The 25,124-nt window shown below is 45.7% G+C and overlaps 1 long non-coding RNA gene across 1 annotated transcript in view; it reads left to right on the top strand.

Annotated features, from left to right (window-relative positions):
- Positions 1-25,124, top strand: part of LOC146867832 (uncharacterized) — a 162,352-nt gene that overhangs the window by 77,950 nt on the left and 59,278 nt on the right. The window lies entirely within an intron of this gene.

Raw genomic sequence — 25,124 nt, 5'->3', positions numbered from 1 at the left:
GTTAGGCACACACCCCTCCTGTCTCTGGGCACTGCTGGGAGGACTCTGCACACACCCTCCTGTCTCTGGGCACTGCTGGGAGGACTCTGCACACACCCCTCCTTTCTCTGGGCACTGCTGGGAGTGTTAGGCACACACCCCTCCTGTCTCTGGGCACTGCTGGGAGGACTCTGCACACACCCCTCCTGTCTCTGGGCACTGCTGGGAGGACTCTGCACACACCCCTCCTGTCTCTGGGCACTGCTGGGAGTGTTAGGCACACACCCCTCCTGTCTCTGGGCACTGCTGGGAGGACTCTGCACACACCCCTCCTGTGTCTGGGCACTGCTGGGAGTGTTAGGCACACACCCCTCCTGTCTCTGGGCACTGCTGGGAGGACTCTGCACACACCCCTCCTGTCTCTGGGCACTGCTGGGAGGACTCTGCACACACCCCTCATGTGTCTGGGCACTGCTGGGAGGACTCTGCACACACCCCTCCTGTCTCTGGGCACTGCTGGGAGGACTCTGCACACACCCCTCCTGTCTCTGGGCACTGCTGGGAGGACTCTGCACACACCCCTCCTGTCTCTGGGCACTGCTGGGAGAACTCTGCACACACCCCTCCTGTCTCTGGGCACTGCTGGGAGTGTTAGGCACTCACCCCTCCTGTCTCTGGGCACTTCTGGGAGTGTTAGGCACCCACCCCTCCTGTCTCTGGGCACTGCTGTGAGTGTTAGGCACCCACCCCTCCTGTCTCTGGGCACTGCTGGGAGGACTCTGTACACACCCCTCCTGTCTCTGGGCACTGCTGGGAGGACTCTGCACACACCCCTCATGTGTCTGGGCACTGCTGGGAGGACTCTGCACACACCCCTCCTGTCTCTGGGCACTGCTGGGAGGACTCTGCACACACCCCTCCTGTCTCTGGGCACTGCTGGGAGGACTCTGCACACACCCCTCCTGTCTCTGGGCACTGCTGGGAGTGTTAGGCACACACCCCTCCTGTCTCTGGGCACTGCTGGGAGTGTTAGGCACCCACCCCTCCTGTCTCTGGGCACTGCTGTGAGTGTTAGGCACCCACCCCTCCTGTCTCTGGGCACTGCTGGGAGGACTCTGCACACACCCCTCCTATTTCACAATATGTACGCTTAGAACATACACGTGTGTGGGTTTGCTCCATGCATACGAGGTGGGGGTACGTGTCGTACATACACGGTTGGGGTGAGGGGTACGCTCCATACGTACGCGGGGGGTACGGGTCGTACTTACACTGTTGGGGTGGGGGTACGCTCCATGCATACGCGGGTGGGGTTACGGTCCGTACGTACACTGTTGGCATGGGGGGTACGCTCCATGCATACGCGGGTGAGGGTACGGGTCGTACTTACACTGTTGGGGTGGGGGGTACGCTCCATGCATACGCGGGTGAGGGTACGGGTCGTACTTACACTGTTGGGGTGGGGGGTACGCTCCATACGTACACGGGTGAGGGTACGGGTCGTACTTACACTGTTGGGGTGGGTGGTACGCTCCATGCATCTCGGGTAGGGTTACGGTCCGTACGTACACTGTTGGCATGGGGGGTACGCTCCATGCATACGCGGGTGAGGGTACGGGTCGTACTTACACTGTTGGGGTGGGGGGGTACGCTCCATATGTACGCGGGGGGTACGGGTCGTACTTACACTGTTGGGGTGGGGGTATGCTCCATGCATACGCGGGTGGGGTTACGGTCCGTACGTACACTGTTGGCATGGGGGTACGCTCCATGCATACGTGGGTGAGGGTACGGGTTGTACTTACACTGTTGGCATGGGGGTACGCTCCATGCATACGTGGGTGAGGGTACGGGTCGTACTTACACTGTTGGGGTGGGGGGTACGCTCCATGCATACGCGGGTGAGGGTACGGGTCGTACTTACACTGTTGGGGTGGGGGTACGCTCCATACCTACGCGGGTGAGGGTACGGGTTGTACTTACACTGTTGGGGTGGGGGGTATGCTCCATACGTACGTGGGTGAGGGTACGGGTCGTACTTACACTGTTGGGGTGGGAGGTACGCTCCATGCATATGCGGGTAGGGGTACGGTCCGTACATATCCGTACCCACGCTGTGGAATGCTTGTTCGGGCCGTACCCAGGCCTTTGCCACGTGGGTACGAGCCGTCCCGCCATTGTTGGGGTGACGTAGGTGTGGGCGTGGTACGACTCGTACCCACGCTCTTAAGGCGTGGGTACGGGACGTACCTGTATTGTTGTATTGCCGGTTCGCGTCGTCAAGAACTTCCGTTGTGGCGGTCGCTGGCTTAGCTGGACACGCCCCCACCCCCTCGTAGTGACCAGGGCCTGAGGGTCAGGTATGTCCAGGGCATGTGTGCTGTGTGACTTTGGTGGGGGTTTTGTGGCCTGCCCCTGGTCCTGCCCCCCCCTTTCCCCCCTCCCTTTGTTGTTCTGACCTTCTGCGGCGTCTGCGTCCGAACCTGTAGAGGAGGTCGACTGCTATGAGGGCCGGGATGACACGTAGGTTCGGGTCCATGTCTGTCCGTCGCGTACAGGTGCTCCTTGTTCGCGTCGTCCTGTCTGTCCGTCGCGTACAGGTACTCCTTGTTCGCGTCGTCCTGATTTCCCGGCAGTTTTTGGCAGCCGGAAAATATTCACCGTGCGGGATGACGTCGGTGCGAATCGTGATTCCTGGTTCGTGAATGGCAGGCTGCGTGCATCCCAACGTCACGTCGGCGCTTTCCCGGATCGCATTTGTACGTTTATTTTCGTCGGTCGGGGTTTTGTACGCATCGTACGGAAATGGTGTTTCCGTGCGAATCGTAATTCCATGTTTGTATATTTTGACGACCTGGTACGCGTCGGACGGAAAATATGCTCCGTCCCACGGTTCGTACCAGGTTTTTAGAGGATCTTAATTGGCACCAGAGTATTAAAACAGTTACCAGGGCAAAATTAAGAAATACAGAAAAAACACCCATGAGAAAAGTCAGGAACATGTGGGTTTTAAAATAATGTGTGAGTATGGAGGCATTCGGAAAGACTACAGAGTCCATGACAAAGAGGGACTGCCCTACGGCCATTTACATTGACTTAGTGGTTTTTACATATACATTGCTTGTCAGATTGCAAAAGGACATGATGTAAGCACGGTTACATTGTTCAGTGGATGTCAACAGCTTTAGACATAGGAGATATGAAATAAATTCATAGATAGTGTTAGGTTGTCATAAAAATTAATCAACCATGAATTTTAATGTACAAAAGGGCGTATGCAATATGAAATTATCCGTTTAAAACATTGAGCAAAAGCAATCAATAGGATACTTGCAAGGTATTAATCAATAGAATAAATTAGTCAAGTACCACAAAGCCGTTGTAAAACATTAGTACAAATCAGGGTTCAATTACTTAACATACAAGAAATGCAAAATTATCAGACATAGGACTTCCGGTAAACATTGGTACAAATGTAAGTTGACTGTTGTGTAGTCTTACCAATGATTTTGTGTAATCATGGTGAAACACTAGCTTCATGTAAAATTGTTTAACATTCCATGATTATTGGGTTGGAAATGCTATGGATAGCAAAGAGTTGTAAAAACAGACTTGGTGGTTACTTGTGTACATATGTAAGACAAATCTAGTCTTGTTCATGCTGAAGTTATAATGCAATTGTGTCTAGTAGTTGCTTCCCAAAGGCATCCCGTAAATCATTCTTCGGACTGAAAATGCAATGTAATTCCTGCATCTTGAATAAGAACAAGGGGGCTGATTAGGATGGCGGGCGGACTTTATTCCGCCCGCCATCCTCTGGGACCAGCCGCCATACTTGCGGCGGTCCCGCACCGCTAATTAGGATGCGAATGCCACCCTGGTGATCGCATTCTGCATATTTGACATTACGGCAGGTGCTGCTGTAAGTAGCACCTGCCGCAATACCAAAGTGCCTTGTTGTGCATTGCCATGCACAAGGTGGCAGGCACCGCACGGTGCCTGCCACCTTGTGAATGGCAATGCACAACAAGGCACTTTTGCATTGAGGCAGGTGCTGCTGTAAGCACCCTACATCCTAATATGCATGGCAGGCACCGCCACCATATTGACGCCTAAGTCCACCCGGCCGGCAATCGGAACGCCCTTTGCGTCTGCCCCAGTACCTGAAAGCCTCTATAAATCCCCCTACAAAAGACATAGAGGAAGCAGCCACAGATTACACGAGCTGGCTGGAGGCTGCCTGTATGCAACTTGCCCCCCCAACTATTATACATTCCACTCGTACAAGCCCCTCTGCCCCTTGGTTCTCTGAACAAGTCAGAGACCATAAAACCCGCTGCAAAAAACTAGAAAGACTAAAATTACAAGGTAGAGGATAAAAAACGGCTTAACGCAGAGTTGAGAGCATACAAGGAGACAATTCGCATGGCTAAATGTGAGTTCTTTTCTAAACGGATCAAGGAAGCGAAAAACTCCCCTAAGGAATTATTCTACACAATCTCCTCCCTGGCAGCCCCCAAATCAGTAGAAATACCTCCTAGTCGCCAACTATGCGAAGATCTAGCCAAATTCTTCCTAAATAAAGTAGAGAAGATTTTCCATCCTTTGAACAATGAAAATAGGATTAATACCTCAGACTCACTCACTCCAGATATGTATCAGGAGCCCAATAGTAAATTGGACATATTAGAGAACTTTTCACCCATTAGTGAGGAAGAGGTATTCAAAGGACTTATGAGAATAAAATCAGGCTCCCCACATGACCCCTGCCCAACCGCAATTGCCAAACTAGCTCCCTCCACCATCGCCTCAGGTCTTACCCCCCTGTTCAATAACATGTTGGACAGGGGAGAATTTCCCCTACGCTGGAAACAGGCCTCTATCCTACCCCTCCTAAAAAAAGACAATTTAGATCCCACAGATTTAAATAATTTTCGACCCATTGCCCGACTACCCCTCCCAGCCAAAATCATGGAGGGCTTACTAAATAGACAGCTCAGTTCCTTCCTGAGATCAGGAGAGAGACTGGACTCCTCACAGCATGGATTCAGGGCTGGACACAGCACTGAATCGGCCTTGATCAAATCAGCTGAAGATATCAGAAGGGTGCTGGACATGGGGGGTAGAGCCACCCTGATCCTGCTGGACCTATCCGCGGCCTTCGATATGGTCCACCATAACATCTTGGTGGACCGTCTGAGAGCCAGTGGGATTCGGGGAAAGGCCCTCGACATCCTGCAGGTCTTTCTATCCGGCAGGACGCAGTTGGTGGCCTTGGGGGACTTCGAATCCGAGCCTTTTGTGCTCCCCTGCGGAGTCCCACAGGGGTCTACCCTGAGCCCGACTCTTTTTAATGCCTACGTCTCGACATTGGCACCAGTGATCAGATCCTTCGGATTTAATCTCACATCCTACGCGGACGACACTCAGATTGTGGTGTCACTGCGTCAGGGAGAATTGGATAGCACAGCAGACAGGTTCAGATGCTGTATGCGGGAGGTGAGCATATGGATGTCAGGAAACTGCCTGAAGCTTAATTCGGCTAAAACAGATGTGCTACTGTTTGGTTCATGTGAGAACTTCTGGTCCCCTCGCTGGTGGCCAGAAGAAATGGGGGCTCCCCCTGCTCCGGTCTCGAAGGTAAAAAATGTAGGGGTCCTGATGGATGACTCTCTCTCCTTCAGGCCACATATAAACGCACTGGCCTCGACCACCCATTATGCTCTCAAAACCATACGGAAAGTCCTGCCCTTTCTCCCAGTAGAACACAAGAAGACAGTAGTGACCAGTCTGGTGCTGTCCCGGCTGGATTATTGTAATGGTCTGCTGCTGAATGCTCAGCAGGGACTCTTGAACAAACTTCAAATCCTGCAGAATGCAGCAGCACGCCTGATTACAGGCACCCCCAAGTTCTCCTCAGTAGCCCAGGACCTTGTAAAATTACACTGGCTGCCTGTTAGGAAAAGAATCGCCTTGAAGTCACTCTGCGTGATTTTTAAGGCTCTGCACGGCCTAGGCCCCCAGTGTATGACCCCTCTTTTCCAATGGTACAAGCCTGCCCGAGCTCTAAGATCTGCCGAACAGGGCCTGGCAGTAGTCCCCAGAGTTAGGAAAGCTCATTGGGGAGGCAGAAGTCTCTCCCTGGGAGCCGCTAAGATATGGAACTCGCTGCCTTCCAACCTTAGACAGATCCCCGACTTGCTCACATTCAGAAGGGCCCTTAAAACCTGGCTTTTCTCACACTAACTCTCTTTCCCACGCCTCCTAGTGATCATTCAGCGCCAGGACACCTCCGGGTAACAGTGCGCTTTAAAAATGCCCAAAATAAAAAAAGAAATAAGTACCCCCCTCCATCATAATATGGCGGGGGGTATCTCAAGTTGGGATGGCAGACCAGCAGTAGCGATCCGCCCGCCATCCTAATGACCCCAAAGGTGTTACTGCCCCCCTAAGAGAGGTTTATTCTCCTCAGTCCTTTGCCATTTCATATCATTAAGTTTACACTTCATATGTTTGAGATGATCCACCAATGGGAATTCTCAGGGTTACACCTTATTCTGTCTAGTGTTCTCCAGTACAGTTCTTGACCATGACACATACCACATTGTTGGAATAAATGTTTGAGTGTGTTGGCTGTGCATGTTTTATGATGCCTTGCTAAAAATGCGGTAGAGCAACAACCACATTTATAAACACCTACCACCAGTCCCTCCTTTTGGTCAATTTCTTGACTGAGATGCAACAGCAAGTTCAAAAATGACGGATTCAATTGATCATGGCTATTCTGTGAATCCCTGACAGAAAGAATATACATGACATAACTATCTGTGAGGCAAGCAAGAGTATCTTATTTTATAGAGAAGAGAAGCACAATTTAATCATAGAACTACCCAGTCCAATAAACTAGTTTGTATTACCATTTTGTTATGTGCTGTGCAATACAATTATAAAATATCTTGCTCCGGCACTGGCACATTGAATGGGCCATAAAAATCACCTTTGGAAAATCTACATACGCTTTTGTGGTCAGAGCATTCCAAAACAAAAACTCTGCATTCATCAGTACATCTGTTTGGGGATTGCACCAAGGAGGAGGTCACTTCTCTTGTGGGAATTGATCTCCATTTAACCAAATCAGCTATAGTTCATGGTTTAGCTCATTACCATACAACATATGCTTCCATCATACACACAATCTGGTATAAGTCTGTTTTTGCAATCTATGACATATTCATCTACCCTTGATCCAAAAGTGGAACCTAACCCTTGTATTCACCTATGCACACTTTATCCTTATACATTGATTAACTGTTGTTCCCACCATTTTCCAGATGACAGTGCACCTTACATGTATCCCAATTCTAATTGCACCCTGTGCTTTTATGTACAACAATTTTGTTTTCAATTCTTGCTTCAGTTTCTCTTCTCTCTATGCTTATAACTTTATTGATATACTCTACCTTTTTTTCATTGCCACAGCAGTCCTTACACTTTCTTTTTTTTTACAAATGTGTGTATATATCAGTCTAATGTCAGCACCCTGATGCTCTTTAGGGCTATCTCAAGTGAGAATACACTATAAAAATATTAAAATTGACAGCACGGTTTAGCACACAGTGCTACATAATATAGCAACATATTTTAAGGCAATGAGCATAGTTTTACAGAGAATTTGTGTCAACTCCTGGGGAGATGTTTAAAAAATATTGTTACAAGTAGATGTATGTATCTGCAAGCCTCAGCTATACTTCAATGTGACATACGCTTCCTTTGTACACATAGGCCCTGATTCACAAACCTATTGATGCTCGTCTGCAATTCTTATCAGTATCAATACAAACACTGCGATTACCACAGGTCATCATCTGTACAAGCACATCTAAAGATTAAATTGCCACAATGCTCAAATTATCAGTTTTTGTATTTGTCCGAATGGATGTGTGAAGTAGGAAATGGACTGCCAAAATGGCAGCAATTGTACTTTCGGACCACCAAGCATGCTGTCATGTCAGCCACCATCGAGCTGGCATAAGCAAAAGTGTATGTGACAAAGAAGTCAGCCTAAATCCTTCATATGCTATTCAGCCCCACTGTGGAGAATTCATGTAACTCACACAGTGATTAAAGTTTGTGGAGGGAAGCCCAAGACAGCCACCTCCATTTTGTTGCCCCCAGCTTCTCTGTGCCCCACCAGCCCAGTGAGCAAAAGACCAGGGGATGGTAAAAAGACCCTCTGTGTTGTGTATTATTAAAACTTCAAAAGTGCTTTTTCCTCTACCCATGACTGCTTACATTTACCTCCTGGTGTGTGGGCTTTGTACTTTAAAACAACTGCTTTTGTCTGCCTGCGACTGCTTACATTTACCTCTTGGTTTGTGGGCTTTGTAGTTTAAAACTGCTGTTTTTACCTGCTCCTGTTTTGTGGACTTTGTAGTTTAAAACTACTGCTTTTACCTACCCATGACTGCTTGCATTTCTCTCCTGGTCTTCCCTATACTGTGATAAACCCTGTTTGAAGGCAATCCACCTCCAGATCCATTTTGTCTTAGCAAGGGAAATGCTAAAATACACCTCAGAGGCTAAGCAGAGTGTGCTTTGAGACTGCTTAAATCTGCTCTTAGGGTTTAAACTGTGTTTGGAAAGTGTATGTAGCACTTGCTTTTGCTTGAAGAGTGAGTTGTTTAAGTTTGTGAAATACAGTATTTTTAGAGGCCCAGTGTTGGCCCTGACCTACAGAGAATTGAACAGAAACTCCAGAGTGTGACTTGAGCCTGTCTGTCTCCAAGGAGACTCTGTCTTGAGGAGCTGCTCCCAGCCCCCTACCCAGCAGCCTGTGCTTAAGGTCACATGCCACTTACATAAGTTCCCTATTGGTTGTTACATCTGTGCTCTGATTGGTTCCTATATCTAGTGTTTCTATTAGACTGAGGTCTTAGGTTTAAGGCTCCGATTGGCTCGTAGGTCTGAGGTTCTGATCGGTTCCTGGGGCTATGTTTTTTACTGGACTTAGGGTTTAGGGTTAGGGTTCTGATTGGCTGATAGGTCTGGGGTTTTGATTGGCTCCTAGGGCTGGAGTTTCTATTGGACTTAGGGGTTCTCATTGGCTCCTAGAGCTAGGGCTAGGATATGTTGTAACAGCTTGGTCTCTTATTGGTCCAAGGGCTTAGGGCTAGTGTTCTGATTCATTAGGGATAGGGTTAGGGTTCTCATTGGCCAAAGGTCACCTGACCAACGGCTATTTAAGCTTAGGTCTTCGGGCGTCTCAGCTCAGGCATCGAGGCTAAGGGCACAAAGGACAACAGTAGTTTCCTGTTTGTGCCTGTTCAGGACTGGTCAGGCATAGGGCCAGAAATTATGCCCTTTAACCACTCACCGGGACCCACCTTAACACATCCACAAACATATTAACACACTCACAGCAAAAGCACTCTATTCATGTACTAAAACCAAACCGTAACCGCATTTCATTAGCTCAACAACCACTAAAACCACACTCTGTCCTATAGCACTAACAAATCCACACATCACCAACACAACTCATAGCCACAGTATACACATTTTTAATACTGCCAGGCACACACTCCCTGTTCATACAAAGCACCAGATTTACCCTCTGGTTACTCCTAACAGACCCCTTTCTGTCACACCCAACCCTATACTCAGCCCTACATCTTTTCATCCACAAACACCCTCTTCCTCCTTTTGCCAAAACACACAATAAAACAATCTTTACACTCTACTCCACCACATATCTTCCCTCTTCCAGCCATTGAATCTAACACAAACACTCATAACTCTTTCCATCCCCACTCATACACACATAAACTTTTTTCCAAAACACATCCTCACCCCTTTTATCATTCATCTTCCACTCCCCAATAATACTTTACATACAAATCCCATTCAGAAATTCCACATCATCAACTCCTCTCACTACTCCACTAAACACACACACCAGAACATTAAAATCTCTCACACACACTATTGCATTATACATTCAATCACAAACTTGAAACATACACCCACTCCCACCCTCCTGAATACACAAATAATACACATCCTAAACCATCTTCAATGCCACACTTTTGCTCTTCCCCCACACCTAGCACAAATACACTAACTCAACAACTCTCATTCCAGCACCTCTCATTCATTGCACAATCTAGAACCTTCCATATTGCACCACCAGCCCTAACTCATACACCTTCCACCCTAAACAGATGCGCATAGAATAAACAGCATGCCACTCTTCACAACTTTGCATCTCCGTGTCTATTACATAACAAGGCTACTCTACAAAAACAACACAGCTCATCAACTCACTCTCAACCACCATCTTCACCAGATCCACCAAAAAGCCTTTCCAGCCTGCAAGATGAAGAATATGATATAGAAAAGCACACTAATGATATCCTTATACAGCGAATACGTGCACTAATGACGCACCTGCCAGAAGTTCAAGAAACACTGCTCACTCTTCTACAAAACAAAGTGACACCACCACCAAAACACAATCTCTAAACTGCCAACTAATAAATGCTTAATCATTCTCTAAAAACAAGCTTCACATCTATGACCTACTCACTTACAAACAACATGTCTTACTCTTCATAACTGAATCATGGTTGGGAGATAACATGGCTCCAGTGTTGCATGAAGCTGTTCCTCTAGGCTATCATACTATCGTCCCATGTACCATAGACAAAAGAGGAGGTGGACTAGCTGTTATATTCAAGCAAACATACATCTCTAAAACTGGTGATGTTTCCATACAAGGTTGTGAGGCCCTATTCACCAGATGCAACCCTATACCAACTTCCTCCTGTAACGTCCTTCTCCTTTACAGACCTCCACCTAGCAATGCAGCATTCCCAGACACACTTCTAGACACAGTTTCTAACCTTATGACACTACACTCCAACCTATGCATTCTTGCTGACCTAAACATAAGGGTGCCAATTACGATCCTGTAAAAAATTTCCCCTTCCGACTCGTATCCGGTCTTTTAACCCTACGAATCGTACAAGAGCCGTACAAACTGCCAAGTACGATTCGCATGGGAAAAAGTCCGTACGAATCGCATTGGGAACAATTCCCCACGCGTCCTCGGGTCGGAAAAAGTGTCCGACACATCCCCGGACGATTTACCGTACAAATGTGAAAAGTGAAGTCCGAGCGCGCAAGTACGATCCGTCCCGTGCGTCCGATGTTACGACCGTATGGAAAATGCACCGTATGGACTGAACTCCCATAGCAACCATGGAGACATGTGCCCGCATACGCGCCCAACACCCCCCAGCCCCCGTGAGTACGCGCCGACCCCCCCCAGCCCCCGTGAGTACGCGCCGACCCCCCTGCGTATGTACGGTGCGTACCCCCCGTGTATGTATGGAGCGTACCCCCGTGTATGCATGGAGCGTACCCCCCTTGTATGTATGGAGTGTACCCCCCGTTTATGCATGGAGCGTACCCCCCGTGTATGTATGGAGCGTACCCCCGTGTACGTACGAGTTGTACCCCCGTGTATGTACGGTGCGTACCCCCAGCGCTACGCGCTGGGGGTACACACCGTACATACGCGGGGGGTATGCACCATACATACGCGGGGGTACGCACCGTACATACACTGGGGGTACGCTCCATGCATACACGGGGGGTACGCTTCATGCATACACGGGGGGTACGCTCGATGCATACACTGGGGGTACGCACCGTACATACGCGGGGGGGTCAGTGCGTACTCACAGGGGCTGGGGGGGTCGGCGCTTACGTACACGGGGGCTGGGGGGGTCGGCGCGTACTCACGGGGGCTGGGGGGGTACGGCACGTACCGGGCCCCCAATTCCACTCGCATCGCGGCGTACTTCGCTTTTCCGGCACTTTTTGGGTGCCGTAAAAATATTGCCGTCCGGACCGCTGTCGGTTCGAATCGTACTTCCTGGTTCGTGAAACGCTGCCTGAGAGCGTCCCGACGTCACGTCGGCGCTTTCCCCGGATCACATTTGTATGTATCTTTTCGTCGGTCGGTGTTTTGTACGACTCGTACGGAAATGGTGTTTCCGTGCGAATCGTACTTGCATGTTTGTAAAGTTTTACAACCGGGTACGAGTCGGACGGAAAAAAGCCTCCGTCCGACGGTTCGTACCCGGTTTTTACAGGATCGTAATTGGCACCTTGGTGTGACAAACCCATTATGCCCCATCCAAAAACCATCATCCCTGTCCTACACACATTGAACCTACTTCAGATTGTCCACAAATGCACACACATGGCTGTACACATCCTAGATGTCATTTTGAAAAATCTAGAAATAGTTACCTTTCAAACAATTACTCCAGTCACATGGTAAAAAACATAATTTGATCACTTTCCAACATAGAACACCACAAAGCAAACCACCTAAAACTTTCTTACATGTATCCATCTATCGACCATGGAACAAACTCAGTTATGAATACTTAGAACATCCAATAAAAATCTAGAATCAATTAATTCCATTCAAAAACGATATGAGTGGCTATAGGAAGCTTTTGATATCCTAATACCACTCAGAAAACAAAACAGGACAAAAGAAAACAGTCACCTTGGAGAAACAAAAACCTAAACAAGATAAAACAGCAAATTAGACAGCTGCAACGCACCTGGCTCAAAACAAACAGCAATCAAAACAAACTTCACCTCCAGAAACTTAACAGGTTATACAAGTTAGCAAGCAAAAAAGCTAAAAAAGGTACTGTTCTGACAGAATGAATAATGCTTAAATGTGTAAATAAAGAATTTTATAAGATACTCACCGAATTTCATAAACCTAAATGCATAGAAGGAACTCATCCCATTACTCAAGAATTCACAGACAAACTGGCAGTAGTAGTAGTACCAAAGTAGATATGTTGGACTCCTATTTAAAATAAAGGAAAAACACCAGTGCCAACCCACTTCCAAAAATCCCCTCCAAGAGTAGGCTAACCCAGCCTCTCCATTCCTTCACAGAAATATCACAAAGTGAATTTATAGATCTGTTCAATGCAAGCAGGCCTACCAGCATCCCTTCGGACCCTTGTCCACCACAAATATTCAAGAACATTCTTCTATCTACCTCTGCTGTCACACCAATAAGAAGAATCATCAATATTTCCTTAACTATGGCAATCTTTTCGATAGACCTAAAAGAAAGCATGCATACACCCATTATTGAAGAAAACTAATCTGGACCCGCTTTGCCCCGACAACAACAGACCAATTACTAATGGACCTTTCCTGACAAACTGGTAGAAAGAACAGCATTCGCCTTGAGATCACAATTCATTGAAGATAACTCCATACTTTCGACATTCCAAACAGGATTCCGTCCAGGAGAGGAACAGAATCTGCCCTCATTGCCATCTGGGATGACCTTAAAAACACAGTAGATTGGAACGGGGTTGCTGCACTACTTCTCTTGGACCTCTCAGCTGCATTTAACACAGTTAACCATGACTCTCTAAATCAAAGACTCAACGAAGCTGGCATAGAGGGGACTGCCCTCGACTGGATCACATTCTACCTTCAAAACAGAACAAATGTCATCCATTTTCCACCTTTCTCATCCAAACTGTATTTCAGAAAAGTAGGGGTCTCACTAGGCTCTATCATCTCACCTATGCATTTCAACATCTACATGAAGTCATTACCGCAATGATCAATTAATTTCAGCTCACATGCTATTACTATGCAGATGACACACACATACTCCATAAACTGGAAAGCCCCAAAGTCATTGAAAACAAACACATATTCTGTTGCCTCAGAGACGTTGATCAGTGGATGACATAGACCCATCTCAAAATGAATGCTTCCAAAATGGAAACACTCACATGTGGTGATTGAAAATATTGTAACTCACTCGCTGCCTGGCCTGACGATCTGGGACCACCTCCCAAAACCTCTAAGGAAGTAAGAAACTTTGGAATTGCCATGGATTCCAAGGTTTCAATGAATGCCCAAGTTGACAAATTAGCAAGATGAAACTTCATTACTATGAAAACTCTGCAACACATCTTCCCCCACTTGGGATTTCAACACAAGGTCCAGGCTACTATCTCTCTTTTACTGTTTAAACTTGATTACACAAATGGCCTCTACCACGGATCATCTTTATCAACTATGAAAAGACTATAATGGATTCAGAACTCTTCTACCAGACTACTACTACATGTAAAGCCAAATCCCACATCTACCATACATTGAGGGCCCTACATTGGATACAGGTTGCCTGAAAATCCACATTCAAGCTGCTTTGTATCACCCACAAAGTAATACATGGAACAGGGTCATTTTTCATCAGGAATAAAATCATCAAATAGATTCAACAAAGAAACCTCCACTCCAGATTGGCACCTCGCCTCCGAATCCCACCATGCAAAGAAAAAACATAGGTGGCACATCCTTCTCTGTTTAAGCAACCAAACTATGGAGCTCACTGCCCCCAAACAAAGGATCCACGGATAATTATTTTATCTTCAGAAGAGTACTCAAGAGTTGGCTATTCCCGACATAACCACCATACTCAATCACAAATGTACAGCATTTCCCTTTGTATATAAGCATTTCATTTGGTTATGTGTATGTATCTAGATATGTTTATTTCTTTGTATAAATATGTATAATAATTATGTTTATTAATATACAAATATTCTTTAGGTATTTGTTAGAACTGGGGGTCTCTAGTTGGCAGAGGTAGGTACCTTTGACCAAATAGGGACCCTTGCTTCTAAGTCAGGGAAAGGGGATTACACTACTGGATAGCCCCTGCTCACCCCCTTGGTAGCTTGGCACGAGCAGACAGGCTTATCTCAGAGGCAGTGTGTTAAGCATTTGTGAACACATACAGTAATACAGTGAAAACACTACAGATGGACACCACACAGGTTTTATACACATAAGTATTCTTTATATAGACTTAACACAAGACCACAAACGACAAAAATCCACAATACTGTACTCAAAATTGACTTAAAGATGGTAGAATTAACTTAGTTCAGGTTGATGGTAAATGCGAGACAGTTCTCACAAAAGTACCTGGATGCGTAACGAAAAAAATAAATAAACAAAAGGCTTGCAGCGTTGGAGATGCGTCGGTTCCTTGCTTCGGGGGAGACGATGCGTCGCGCCTCAATGCTTGCGCAGAGAAGGGGATGCGTCTTGATCCTTACCGGAGAGGAGGTGATGCGTAGATTCGCATACTGCAGCCCGGTTGAGATGCGGCAAGATGGTGCTTCGATGCGATGCGACAATCCGCTGCGATGCGATAAGATGGCGCCCTTGATGCGACGATGTATCCACACCCTGGCAGCCTTGCAGCGACTCTGTACTTTGGAGTCGTTACATGCCCTGCAACACACTTCTCCGGTGATGTGACAGCAACCCTCATGGTGGCGACACGCTTCTCCGGTGATGCGACAGCAGACAGCTGCGATGAAGACACACTTCTGGGAGATGCGGCGGCGGCATGCTTCTCCGGCGATTCGATGACAACAGCTGCGGCGGTGACACGCTTCTTCTCGTTGCGTTGCGCTTCCAGCTCCCAGCGACATGCAGGCTTCTGCAGATAGAATTCCCAGCAAGGAAATTCAGAGGGGAGCTGGTAGTAAAGTCTTTTGTCCCTGAGACTTCAGCAGGAGGCAAGCACAAGTTCAAGCCCTTGGAGAAATATTCTGCAAGATGATGAAGTACATACAAAAGTACCTTCTCCTCTCCTTGGCACTGAAGACACTACTGTAGGCCAACTCAGCAACACAGCACACTGGCAGGGGGGCAGTACAACTCCTACAGCTTCCTTTGGTTCTTCTCCTTGGCAGAGGTTCGTCTTGTTGTTCCAGAAGTGATCTAAAGTCTTAGGGTCTGGGTCCCCATATTTATACTACTTTTATCTTTGTTCTCTGAAGGCAGAGAGGCTTTTGCCTTGTCCTAACCAGTTCTGGTCAGTCCTGGAGCACTTTGTTGACAAGACTCCTTCTTTCCTTTCACAGTGCAGGCCAGGGACATCAGATGCACCACAGGAGGTGGAGCCAGCATTGTGGAAGAAAGGCACAGCCCTATTCTGGTCCCAGGTGCAGCTCCCCCCACCCATCTACATGCAGATCTCTCTATTCAGCCCTGTGCTGACTTACCCTCTCTCCTGGAATCCCCCAGCCCCTGTCACTCACAGAACCAGACACACAATACACAACCTAGCAGAGACAGGCTTGGACAGTTAAGCAAGAAAATACCTACTTTCTAAAGGTGGTATTTTCAAACACACGTTAGAACCATCTCACTAAAAGATGTATTTTATCATTCTGAGTTCAGGCATACTAAACTCGAATTTATACCTAGTTTCCTGAGTCAGTTAGGATTATAATATGTAATAATCAAACTGCCCATTCTGGCCTATGGAGAACAGATAGCTGTGCAATAGTGAAAAACAAAAAATGGCTGTAATTCACTATTAGGACATGCCACACACACCAGAGCATGTCCTACCTTATACTTACAATGCACCCTGCCCTCAGGCCTACCTTAGGGGTGTCTGATATGAAGATAAGCAAAGGTTTAGGGACTGGCAAGGGGGTGCACTTGCCATGTCGACATGGCAGTCAGAAACTGCACACAGGCTCTGCAATGGCAGACCTGAGACACACTTTACAAGCTGCTTCTGTGGGTGGCACAACCAGTGCTGCAAGCCCACCAGCAGCATTTGGGTTACAAGCCCTGGGCACACTCAGTGCACTGCACTATGGTCTGACAAGTAAATCAAATAACACAATCATGGAGTCACTAATTAATACATCAATTTACATAGGGAGAGCATATGCACTTTAGCACTTATCAGCAGTGGTAAACTGCCCAGAGTCACAAAACCAACAAAAACAGGTTAGCGGAAATATAAGAGGAAGGCAAAATGTTCAAGGATGACCCTGCAAAAAGGGCCAAGTCCAACAGTCTTTTTAACAAATGTAGCTATTACTTATGGTTGTATTCTATGCTTACACAATGTCCCTAATCAAACAATTTAGAAATGCTAAAGAGCATGAACAGAGCACTGGTGTTGTTGGAACAAAAACGGGTATTAGGAAACTGAAGAAAATTGAAATATCTTCTACCTGATGAAATGACACAATCCTAAAGAACTCATAATAAGGACATAAAGTCTGATCTGTTCTCGTAATTTGAGACTACAAATCATTTTAAGTAGTGCTGGTCTCCGAAATAAAGAATATAAGATATAATCTTGGTGGCTCCTCGTGATACAAAAAGCAAGAAATTTATACACGATCCAGGCAAAATTAGTCAACCTGGCAGGAATTTGTAACTGGAAGGTCATCCTCTATTTTTCAAATCCAGTCTCAGAGTTATGATGAGATGAAATAAACAGTTGTTTTTAGTCCTGAAGAAGGTGAAATATTGCACACAACACCGAAACGCTGCGTCGACTTTTAATTCTTGTGTTTTAAATGTATTGGATTAACTCACTATATAAGGATTATAGATTGTAACCCATTATTGGGAGTTATAGGTATCTGTCTATTTGTCATTTTATGAATGGAAATAAATGATATATTTTAATAATTTTTGACTCACATAGAGTTTTCCTAAAGTGCTTTTATTATCTCTTACAGTGTGTGTATAATACCCGTTTTTGTTCCAACAACACCAGTGCTCTGTTCATGCTCTTTAGCATTTCTAAATTGTTTGATTAGGGACATTGTGTACATTTTCCACTATCTATCCCCCGTCCCGTTGTGTGTTGCACATTGGGGTAACTCCCCTCTTTGTTTATTTTACTTTTGTATTCTATGCTTAACATCTATATAGGTCACTTTATCATAACTATATATGTAAAATTGCTTCACTAATGAATTATTGAAAAAAAGGAAAAATAAAATAAACAAAAAAACAAAAACAAAAACCACACATAAATTAATGTAAAGTACAGAAACACTTGAAAGTCTGAGTTTATTACATAAAACTTAAATAGTGATGGCTTCGGCATGATGTCAATATAAGGCCACTGGATCTGCAAAGTATGACCTATATATTTCAAGAACAGGGATCATGCCAATTTTCTGCACATGCACTATGTGGGTCAAGTGAAACAGCATTATGATGCCCGGCATATCTGTTTCAGAATGTTGATATCCCTTTTGTACCTCAAAAACATTCACAATTTGTTTTGTCATCTCAAATCAGTGCTGTGCACATTTATTCATGCAGTGAAAATCTCGTGAATAAGAATATTTATTTCTCACTGCTTATCTTGGAATATTTTTGATTTGATTTGATTATTGATTCCCTGTATGCAAGAGTAGAAGGGTTACACAGTAGGACTTAAAACAGAAAGGCAATCCGAGTACTGCTGCACTAGTTGCTAAATGGCCCTAATGTGCCTTTTCTATTTTTCATGTCCTCTTGAGTTACAGTAGGTCTTGATTGATGGAAGGTTATTGTGCAAGTATTTGCTACTAGACTTTGCTTTGCCTTCCTGCTTGCAGCTGCTGAAATATTCCAGACAGAAAATCGATTGACTAGTCCTGTCTGCTTTGACCAAAGGCAAGAGTGTAACTTGAAAAAAATAGCAGGCTCAGCTTGTGTTGGGAAAGTACTGAAGCTACTGTACAGGCAAAAAAATCCATCTCGCAAAATGGACATCGCGCTATTGTGTATATCTAAAAGGGCTGGAGGGGTATCCAACATTGGTGCAGGAGGGCTTGATCCATGCCATGTTTTCAGCATATGCATATTAAAACAAGCATTTGCAATGGACCCGGGCTCGCCTTTAGGCCCTTATATGTATTTAGCTATGCAGCACATTAGCCTGGGTGCTGAAACATCTACTGTTCTTTAACATGGAGGGAAAGTTTGCACCAAACTGCTTGACACACCAGCTATGGGAACACATGGAGAGAAATATTGCCTTTCAGCAGGAAATGGTATTGTCCAAAGCTCTGTTTTTAATATAAAATCAGGGCCTTTGGTGGTCATATCACTGAAAATACAAGATTTGAAAAAAATATTATTGTCTTCGGGTCGTGGAAGAAAATTTCTATGGACTGGAATCTAGAGAATGCTGAAGTGATTCTGGTATTTTACTGACCTCTGCTGGTCATTTTCTATCAAGAAAGTTTAATAGAGGCAGTTGCCAGAAAAAGAAAAAAAAAAAAGCCCCTCAGCAGATAGCAATTCTGGTATTTCACTGACCTCTTCTGGTCGTTTTCTATCAAGACAGTTAAATAGAGGCAGTTTAACAGAAAAAAAGTCCATAAGCGGAAGCAGGCAAGTCCTAGGGCTGATCTCCAGAGCCCACTAAGTACATACACATATAAGTATATACTAAAGTATAAACAAGAGGTCTACAATGCTCGACCTAAAAATGGTGGTGCAATCTCTGTATTGAAGACAGAGGAAAACACTTCAGCAGATTTTTTCATATTTTGACTAGGGATTCTCTGTAAAAACAAACAATGTGGACAAGTCCTCAGTAGGTTTAAGGTCGTGGTTCTAGACCTGTACCTTCGAAGGAGAGCGCAAACAACAAATAGTTGTTTTAGGAAACCCCTCACCCACCCACCTAGTAGGTGGCATGCTTCATCATCGGGGCACAGCTGGATTACCGACTGCAATCCAGCTGTGCTTCAATGCCTGAATTACAGCGGAGCGGGATGTTGTGTGAGAAGTGTAACGTGCTATGTGAAGTGAAAGTACGTGATAAAAATGTCCCTAGGAGATGCCCTTATAAAAGTTTTAATGGAAGGGTCCTAGGACATAGGTAAAAACATCGTTGGGATATGCGTGAGGTTTAAAATATGCCTCTATATTCCTGAGAAAGTGTAGGTCTACTAGTTTCAGCCTTCAGGTGTGTTCAAGAGGCTTTCTTCAGGACCAAGTCTAAGTGTGTGGCCAAAAAAGGGTTAGTAAGGCCACAGTGATGTACATATCAGCACACACCCTAAAGTGCGCTGTAAGTTTGGTGGGATCTTATTTCTTACAGATCCTGTACGAGGAGTACCTGTAAAAGAAAAGTATAATGCGACATATCCAATTGTATTCAAGCATATCATACTTGTCTTACTTAATAGTGCTCCTACATGCGAAGAGTGCTGAGGACATTGCTAGGAAGACTGGAAAGGATGGCATCATGCATGTGACTTTGTGGAAGAATGCATGATGGCTATCTGAAAATAACAAAGCGTGGCTACAATGTGCCCGGGTGGTGCGTAATTAAATGCGAATCAGAGATAATGGCACATACAGTCTGTTACTAAATTATGCGTGCTACTCAATGGTGGCATGTTTGTAAGCGTCAAATATTTCGCGTTATGGCACATTTGCTGAGAATTAAAACTAAGTATCCTAGTGATTGCGCGTGATATTGTTCAAGAGAACACATTCAACACAGAAAGACGGACTGGACACACTTCCTGACGACATGAAACTTGGCTCACTTTGACTCTGAGTGAAAATCGCCACATGGATCCAGTCACACAATGCTATACCCAATTAGGACCCTAAGGAAGAGTGAAAAGTCGAGACAACAATTGCAGTAATGAACTTACTCGCATCGCGGCTCCTGCTCGTTGTTAACGGGCGCCTGTACTCACATTTGTCTTGGGCTAGATATCATGCTGACCTATGTTGTGGACCGGATCCCGCCGTTGTGCGCTGTGCGGAAGGTCTTACTGCTAGTTGTAGGACGGAGGAAGGAGTGGTCATGCCCTCACATGATCGGGAGTGCTACGCACGCACGTCTGCCAGAAACTAGAGCATTGATCTAAAGGAGACTGTGGCACAATGTGAGGATGCGGTTGCGCATTAGAGTGCCAGAAACTAGAGCGCTAATCAAAAAGAGACTAGGGCACAGTGTGAGGATGCGGATGCGCATTGGAGGGGCAACATTCACCAAGCAGACTTTAAGAAAGGTGAAATATTAATGAGACATTGATGTGCAAAATACTGGAGAAATGACAAACGAATAGGGGTGCATTTGGGTTAAGCCACGATATGCCCAGGATAGTGATTGTGGTATACTTGGATCCCTAGCATCAGTCTATGGACACTGTCCTGCAGTGGAGATCACAGAATGATTATTGCTAGATTCTTTATAACGGCTCTGTGGGCTCTGTAGACTCCACATCGGACGTATCACTAGGAAATATATTCTTGCAGAGTAGTTTGACATGGTGTGTTCGGGATCCATTATATAGGTCTATCATCTAAGTGGGCCTATCGGCTGGCATCTCGCATCTCCATAACTGGACCGATATTATGAAAAGTGATTATTTTCTCTGTATTGTGTTCCATGGGACATTATCATTGAGTCCTATTGTGTGGGTTGAGAGTCTGTAAACCCAACGTTGCTCTTTTTCTAACAGCAGGTCTTGCAGGTTTCTTGTTTGTTGTTTGTTCAATGACCACCCAGGTCATGTCATTGGTCTTGTGTCCTGCAGTTAGGAAATGGTTGGTCAGTTTCATGGTATTCCGCTTGCATCGGATGTTGCTCCTATGTTCGCATATCCTGGTCTTTATCTTGCGGCTGGTCATGCCCACGTATCTGAGTTGAAACGGGCATGTGATTAGATAAACCACATTGGCTGAATTACAGTTGGTGTGTCTTCTGATATTCCATATTTTTCCTTGTTCAAGGTGTAGGGTTTTTGTAGTTTTGGTTATATGACAGATGCTGCAATTGCCACAGGGAAAGTGGCCAGTGACATTCGGTAGACCCCAATGCATTTAGCACCGTGTTGTTGATTAGAGTCAGTGTTTTTGGGCGTGTGGAAACCAGACAATCTCATAAGTTAGCAGAATCTCTGTGCCAGTACCGACAGGCAAGTGGGCAGTTGATTGCCGAATGTAATTCTACTGCAACATCATAGTGTGGCTGCGCTGCCGAAGATAGCGGGGGGTGCATCTCCTGTCTACGATTACAGAAGGGAACGAGGCGCCATTAACGTGATGTGCTGCATTGCTGTGAGAGTGCAGCCCGCATGGTGTTGGCAGTGCTGGTGACATCGAAATCGGGCGCAATTACCAAGCGGTGTCGGACTATGTGTTAGTACATGCTGGGAGCCTTGTAAGTCAGTCCTGTGTGCAGCCGCGTTGGGTTACTTGTGGTGGCTGGACTGTTGGCAGCAGGTGCACCTGGCCACACACCTGCTTGACAACGCTGGAGTAATTTCGAATTCAGGTGTCTGGCTCACATTGTGGCACCCAACAGAGGTACTGGAGTGTGCCAAATGCAACGCAGACGGTGGCCCATATCATAGGTGTGGCAGGGTGAGGACTGGCGCCTGCCTGTTGGGTGTGTTGCTGCTGCCGTGCTCCCCCTGAGGGGACCCCAAGCCTCACAACCCATCTGCCTCACAGGAGGGAGAAGTCACCATCGTGCTTAAAAGCGCTAAAGTCATCCCGTGGCGCGGGACACTGTTGGGTATGTTGCTGCTGCCGTGCCTCTCCTGAGGGGACCCCAAGCCCCACAAGTCATCTGCCTCCCAGGAGGGAGGAGTCACCATCGTGCTTAAGAGTGCTAAAGTCATCCCGCGGCGCGGGCCCATCCTGCGCACATCATCGACAGGAAGAGGCAGGGCAGGGCAGGGCAGGGCCACCCCCCTTGGCTTCCGGTCCTCCCGCTTCTAATTCAGCTGGAACTGTCAGGGACTCTGCTCTCTGTTATACTCCAAAAACTGTGAGTTAATAACATAATATAGGATTCGTCGTGCTCTTTTTGTTATTTTGTTTAAGTCTGAAGATTACTAGTGAGCCTCTCCTCCTCAAGCTGTTGATCCAGGATCTCTTTCATTCTGTTCACATTTCCTATTTGTGCAATCGAGGCTATATAGATTATTTGTCTGCGTTCACTAAATTGTTCTCTGATTTGCAAATCAAAGCACTGCCACCTATTGATTTACTATTATGGAAAAAAGGAAGTTTGTTGATAAAGAGGGGGATTGGAAGAGTGAAGGTCCGCGAGGGAAAGTTAGCAAAAACAAGGCAACCCGAAAACTCAATGCTACCAATTGTGTTCTTAACCGTGTTGATGATCTTTTGGTAGAATGCCACGACATATTAGACCCGGTTCTGATTCCAGCTGTCTCAGATACTCAGCATTCACCAAGCATTTCCAACCCTCCCCCTCTCCCCAGCCTTACTTCTAACCCGATTAAAAGAATCCCGCAAGATCTGTGGCATCGGTGCTAGATAATTGCCCCCGTCTTGATTCAGCAAAAGCCATAAGTGATAAAGGATTAGCTTTTTCACCCGCTGAGGTGACAGATAAAAGCTCAAGTGAAGACCTTACAGATGTAGCAGAGATGGCCAATAGTGGTGCAAGCAATACCATCTTTAATGTTTCTACTACTAACCGTTATTCTCTGCTACATGGTCTATCTGAAAGCCCAACAAGAGGTCAGGAAGAAGGTAGGATACCTTCACTGGTAACCCAAGTTACAGTACACCCGGTCCCTGCGATAGATGCTCAAGACAAGAGAGGGGAGGGAGTTTTAACTGAGGTTCCGTCAGTAGGGCTGGAAACACATAGGATCATCTCTGATCTCAGGGATTAAGTTATCCTACTTAACTCGTTAATTGTAGCACTCACCAAACAAGTTAAGACACTAATGGCCAACAAACAACTTAGAGGGGCCTCTCACACCAAGCCACCAAGCCCTCAACGTAGATAGGCTACTATGCAAGGTACCAGTGTCCCGCCTAAACCTTCTAATAACTCAGCACCTCCTGTCCCTCTTATGTCCATACAAACGTGGCACTCAAGACAAGTAGAGGCAAAGGTTCAGAAGCCAGCAGGATCAAATGACACTCAGTCACCTGAGTTTGAGTATCCTCACAGCCCAAGGTATGATCGAGACCGACCTCTCTCTAAAAGTTTTTTCTTGAACAACCAAAAGTTCCCCCATCCCCAGCTAAATACGAAGACAAAAACTATTTGATTAACAAAGCAATACATTGGATTCGGAAAACAAGAGGGTGCAAGGCGATAATTAGAGAAGACATCTCCTGGGCAAAACGACTAAATCATAACACCTCACCGACCGATTCAATTGAATTACATCTGTTACTTGTTCTGGCCCCGTTTCTTTTTAACCTTTGTATTAATGGGCTGGGGAATGACAATAAAGATTTTCCACAAGCGGGAGGACGTCCAATACCAGCGCTTCTACATGCAGATGACGCAGTGTTGATGTCCCGCACACAGGTTGGCCTTCAAAGAGTGTTAGAGAGCTTCTCTCTTTTTATGAAAAATCTTGGCTTGAGAGTAAACTCCTCTAAGACATTCATTATGCATTTTGGCCCTAGCATTAAGAAACCCAAAGTTATGTCTGTTGCAGGGCAGAAGATTGGGGTAACTAAAGAGTTCCCATACTTGGGAATTTTTTTGCACACAACGATACCTGGGGACAAGCAGTCTTAGCAAAAAAGCTGGTACTCCTACATACAACAGCAGCCCTAACCACCTTTGCTAGAAAGCTGGGAAAGAGACCACCCGAGGAGCTTATCAAGATCTACAAGGCAAAGTGTGTCTCATCTGTTTTATATGGGGCAGGAGTTTGGGGGTTTACTGATTCGGTTGCAATCCAACGCATAGAAAATTCTTTTTTAAGATATATTTTATCAGTTCCGAATAGCACTTCATCATATATATGCCATGCGGAGTTGGGGCTCTCTTTCATTTCTGATTTAATAAAGCTAGAGCCTCTTCTTCTTTGGCATAGGCTATGGACTAAAGAAGAGGCCAAGTTAAACAGGGATATTTTATTAGATGTGTTAAAATTGGAAGGAGTACTGAAAATCCCATGGATAAAATATGTCCGTAACACTCTAAAAGATCTTGGCCACTTAGAGTACTTTACGAACCCTCTATCTATCCGACAAATAACAAGGAAAAATCTGAGAAAAGAGGGTCTTCTGCTGTTGGATTCCAACAGAGTGTCATCTGAAATTTTAAAACCTACTGTACTTCACAACCAGATGGTTTTAACTACTTTTAATATTCAGCCCTATTTAATCTCTGTACCCGGAGTTTATGATAGATTTTTATTAACTAGATTCAGGCTGGGAATATTTTATAGACTAGTTACCTTGCCTACAAAGAACGATTGGTCTCAACATCTCCC

Source organism: Triturus cristatus, chromosome 1_2 (genome assembly GCF_964204655.1).
Source record: "Triturus cristatus chromosome 1_2, aTriCri1.1, whole genome shotgun sequence".
NCBI lineage: Eukaryota > Metazoa > Chordata > Amphibia > Caudata > Salamandridae > Triturus > Triturus cristatus.
Note: the sequence above shows the minus strand (reverse complement) of the source record. Positions and strands in the feature narration are given on the sequence as shown.